Source organism: Cibotium barometz, chromosome 21 (assembly GCF_041138505.1).
Source record: "Cibotium barometz isolate CiBa-2024 chromosome 21, ASM4113850v1, whole genome shotgun sequence".
Classification (NCBI taxonomy): Eukaryota; Viridiplantae; Streptophyta; class Polypodiopsida; order Cyatheales; family Cibotiaceae; genus Cibotium; species Cibotium barometz.
The window spans coordinates 23,710,507-23,715,874 of NC_141066.1; the positions used below are offsets into that span (position 1 = coordinate 23,710,507).

The following is a 5,368-nucleotide window of genomic DNA, read 5'->3' on the forward strand; positions in this document are numbered from 1 at the left end:
AAGTGACTTATGATAGTTCGAGCGAGTGAAACCATGTTAACTTACAGAGTGGTTAACAATGTCTCTATGTTATCCATCTCTATTTTAAGTTGAGCAGTTTCATTAATATAATAAAACCTTTGAGCCATCATTTTCTCATAGATTTGTTTCATAATTTACTGAATTAAATGCATCATTATATTGTGTGCACTAATTGGGAAATAATCACCTCTTCTTTTAGTTTAATTAAAATTTTAGAAACTCACACTTTGGTGCTATTTTTACCCATACACATATGGGATAATTATTGAGCTCTCTCAGTAGCCAACTGCTTTTTATGACACTACCTTGGCCTATGGATATCATCCCATACTTCCCCCCTTAAGAACTAACCTCTAGAGGAGGCTAATCAATTAGACAGTTCTAGATCCATTTGGATCTATCCACACAACTCGTGTAAGATCTCAATTCCATAACAAACTAAATCAATGCCATACTTGAGATTTAGATCTTTACACCATAGTGTTCTAATCTCGATTGCATAACCATCCTTTGCACTTCTTTGCCTTACCCTAAGTCATGCAAAGTATAGGGTCTAACTTGTCTTAAGCTATCATTAACTCTATTATGAGCAATACAAGCTCTCTAACCCATTGATAGCTTTCAACAACCCGTAGTAGTTTGGTAGTGGTAGGAAACATATTAAAAAATGTGGCAAATGCCATTTGGAATAACGCAATTGGTTCAAAAGATAGTAAAGGATGTGCTTTGAATAAGAGTGAGGCACCAACAATTGCACTCTTTGAACTCGTGCAGATTTTCCACCCCCAAAGAGTTGCAAACCCCTACAATCAATGAGGGCTTTTACCAACACTCGACTACACACCAAGTTTAATAGCCCAGATGCACCATGTGTCTAATAATTTAAACTTTAATTTAAACTTTAATTTAAACCAAGTTTAATAGCCCAGATGCACCATGTGTCTAAGAGTTGCAAACCCCTACAATCAATGAGGGCTTTTACCAACACTCGACTACACACCAAGTTTAATAGCCCAGATGCACCATGTGTCTAATAATTTAAACTTTAATGAAGTTTTGGATCAAAGAAAAGGCCACCATAAATCACGCTCTTCGTCTGATAATTGAAACCTTAATGAAAGGTTCATTACTTCAAATCTCCCAAGAGATAGATGCACGCACCACCTTAGCATAAGGCCTTCAAATCACAAGACCACCTCACAAGTCAAACCACCACCATGTGCAATCCATACCACATGTGTGGTACCAACCCATAAAGCTCGGTAGTCCTAGACCTAGCTCTGGGCTATTCTAGGTCCAAACCTGCACAAGGTAACACTTATTTATGAAACCTCCTCGTGCTGCTTATATAGTTCTTTGGCACTATTTTTATCCATACACATATGGGATAATTATCTATCTCTTTTAATAGCCAACTGCTTATTAGTGTGATACTCCCTTGGCCCATGGGCATCAACCAATGGCCATGGCATAGATGCAACCCCACAAGTAGCGAAAGTTGGTGTGAATTGCCTCAAATATTAAGAGGATGCAATCAAAGGGATGGAAACATGTGTGTTTTTTCTTTCCCTTCCTCTTACCCTTGTGGAATTGTGTGGTGTCGACTCTTGAGGTACATATTGTTTGAAAAAGATACATCTCATTATTTTTTTATATCCCCTAAACTCTCCTCTTGAGGTACATATTGTTTGAAAAAGATACATCTCATTATTGTTTGGAAAAGATACATTTGATTATATCCCCTAAACTCTCCTCACTACCATTGTAGCTCAATCTTTGCTTTTCAAGAACTTGCGATGTTGTGCATCAAAGCTTGTTTAGAGTGTCTAGAAACAAAAAGAAAAATGCATCCATAGTCAAAATTATTGACAAAGTATAGTGAGCACCACTTGGGGGGAGAGAGAGAGAGAGAGAGAGAGAGAGAGAGAGAGAGAGAGAGAGAGAGAGAGAGAGAGAGAGAGAGTAAACATGTTGAGGCATGCCATCTCTTGGTTGGGTGACTCTTATTCTGAGGTACATGGTGCGTGTTGTTGGGTGCAGCATGACCGAGAAAGCTCTACACAATGCTAGATGTTAAATTTACTTTTTTCACCTAAAAAGTGTGAAAACTTTATTTTTAAAACTTAGAGACTACTTAAATTTATGAAATTTGAGGTATACGTCTTAAACATAAGATTCTTGAAACCTTCAAGCATAAATTTTGAGGTATACATCTTAAACATAAGATTCTTAAACTTAGAGACTACCCTAAATTTATGGAATTTGAGGTATACATGTGGAACATAAGATTCTTGAAACCTTTAAGCATAAATTTTGTGGTGATTTTGAAATCAAATAGTTAAAAATACACTAAACCTCTATTTCCCCCCCCATTGAATGGAGTGTGGATGTAGGCATTGCTATCTTGTGGTGGGCCCAGGTTGATGGAGTACTCTAAGCCTACCATATGTTGCGGCATGTGGACATAGGCATTGCTATTCTTGAGGTGGGGGCCATGTTAATGGCGTAGTCTAAGCCCCCATTCGCCACTGCAAAAATGAGGAAGAGGGGAGGGATGGTCAAGTGGTGTTGAGGTGAGGTGGAGAATAGTGCTAAAAAAACAACAATCTAGTGTAATTTTACCCATCAAAACTTTACTCATCAAAGCCCCCATTTGCCACTTCAAAAATGAGGAAGAGGGGGTGAGGTGGATGAAAAAAACAACAATCTAGCATAATTTTACCCATTAAAAAAAAAGAAGTGGCTAATGATTTTTGCAACCCTTACCCTTATTTTAAAAAATATGTAATTATACAATTTAGTTATAAAACCAGCATTTAGTGTATAAAAAAAGCTTTGAGGAGATGTCTTCATTTTGATTGCATTAGGGAATAATATTTGAATTAACAAAGAGAAAAAAAAAGAGAAAAGTCGTCCGGCTACCTTGAGGAGATGTCTTCATTTTGATTGCATTAGGGAATAATATTTGAATTAATAATATTTGAATTAACAAAGAGAAAAAAAAAGAGAAAAGTCGTCCGGCTACCTTGAGTACTGGCTCGCCTCCTCTGCCCGCAGGCGAGGGCTTTGCAGTGGCGGCTGCGTGGGCGCGTGCGGCTCGACAGGCGGGAGTCTTCTTGAAACTCTCTAACCTGGATTCCCACCTCACGCACAAACAAAGGGAAGAATTAGCTACACAGCAATCAAATCAAATTGTATCACTTGATCAAGCGGCTGGGATGGCAACAGAGATCCGGTAAATGCAGCGGAAAGACAAACCCACCGCTGCTGGGCGGCACGGGCAGCCATGGACCTAGCGTGAGCATCCTGCTGCTCGGTGCTGCTGCTGGTGATGGTAGTAGTGGTGGTGGCGGCGGCGGCGGCGGCGGCGGCGGGTCTGTTGTGAGCACGAGGAGGAGGAGGAGGAGGAGAAGGGGGCGTTGATTGGAAGCAAGAGCAGGTGCTACCCATGAATCCTCCTGTGCCAAGCGCAGTGCGCTGTCGGATCAGGACGACGACGATACTGATCGTATGTAAGGAATCTTGACAAGCGCGTCTAGACCGTCCGTCTTGTAATCTGAAGGTCTGCTTAAGTGCCAAGTGGTAGCAGACCATTGGTTGGTATTTGATTCCCCCATATTTGGTCTTTGACATCGGTCATTACGTCAGCGAACTTACCAACTACTACCACTAAACACTCTTCGCAAAGCCATGACAAGGAGTGGTGCATTAAAAAAAAAAAAGTTTGGCTGGAGTGGTGCATTTTTGGTCCTTGCCTCTTTTTTTTTTGAGAATATTTATAATATTAAAACTGAAGATATATATATACAGTACATAGTTATCTTACAATGCTTCCCCCAAAAATACTTGTATCTCAAACATGTTCCAAGTCTAATTTACTACAATTCTGTAATTTGCAAAGCATATCCCATCTTTCATCCTCCCAAACAAAGGAGGATTGACTCCAGGATACATGGTAGCCCAACAAACAACTGCATACTGGCAATCATCATGGGCTCGGTTGTGAAACCTTTAGGTGGAAGCCTTTCCAAGACATGTTTGCCTGTCCACACCTTAACCATTGGCATGGAACCTAAGGGATTTTCCACAAATGCCACAAATGTATAAACTGGATATTTTTCCTTGAGATACCACCTTTTGGTCTTGGGTCCAAACTTGGTCAGCTTGATCTTCACAACTTCAGTTGGGCCAACCTGCAAGCAATCTTATGTTAGGAGTTCCTAGTATGTACCAAGGCCTGTTGCATTACAGATTATCTGATTCCATTGTGGAGAGATTGTATTGCCTAAAGGAATGTATGTTTCCCATCTTCCAAGGTTAACCTGCACCTTGGGCAGCAGCCTGAGGTGAAATTTCTTTGAAGAAGTTTGGATCCAACTAGTAGAGCTAGCAAGCACACCCTCCATAGGAATACTTGGAATTTCAAGGGCAAGTTAGATTCCCAAATGAGTTTCCATCTCTTTCTCCAAGTCGTCCCATCTTTCCATTTTATTTTCTAAACTTTGTTTCAATATTCAATATTCAGATATGTTTTTCTCATTTCTAAGTACAAGGCTTTAGCTGACCCTTTGTCCAGCTTGACCCCATTAAACCACATCCAGTCTTTGAGCTAGCAAGAATCATCGAATGGAGTGGAAATCCAAACCTTTTGGAGTTCCCCCAGAATCCGATTAACCAAAAGTCTTTCTATGGACTGCAACCCAAATTCAATGACTAGCTGGTCAAGCTCTTCCCAACATGCCTGCGAACCGGTCCCAACAATCTGCAAGACATCTTAATCCTTTGTTATTCAATTTCTTGGCCACATTAATGTTTAACAAGGCAAGAGGAGGGTTGAAGTTGTGGGACCCCAAATCCCAAGGTTAAATAAAGAGCTGAGTGCAGCTCTGGGAACATCCATCCCACTGTCACGCGCGAGGATGTAAAGGAGACCCAAGAGAAGAAGAGGATGCAATCTGATTGGGTAAAAGAAAGATTACATCCCAATATTACTTTTAAGCACTCGCTCGCCCGTTTCCAAGGATGTAAAGGAGACCCAAGAGAAGAAGAGGATGCAATCTGATTGGGTAAAAGAAAGATTACATCCCAATATTACTTTTAAGCACTCGCTCGCCCGTTTCCAAGGTATGTACCAAGGTCTCTGTGTGTCGACCTAGTAAAGAAGCAGGTCAATTTGTTTTCATTTTGCAGTGTTATATTATTCTGTTCTAGTAGGTCCCCCACCAAAGCTGAGCTTAGCAGATGGCTTAATGAAGTACTACATGAAAAGGTGGTGCTTCAAACCTTTTATCTAGGGAAGGGTTTATTTAATTTCCTATTCTCTAAAGGCTAGGCCGTCTTTGACGTG

The 5,368-nt window shown here is 40.5% G+C and overlaps 1 long non-coding RNA gene across 1 annotated transcript; it reads right to left on the reverse strand.

Annotated features, from left to right (window-relative positions):
* Nucleotides 1–2,196: 2,196 nt before the first annotated feature.
* Nucleotides 2,197–3,474, reverse strand: LOC147626974 (uncharacterized). Its single transcript, XR_015268511.1, has 3 exons — nucleotides 3,284–3,474; nucleotides 3,047–3,152; nucleotides 2,197–2,549 (listed from the first exon to the last, which is right to left on the reverse strand). It is a non-coding gene; the product is annotated as an uncharacterized LOC147626974 (long non-coding RNA).
* Between the last annotated feature and the right edge of the window lie 1,894 nt (nucleotides 3,475–5,368).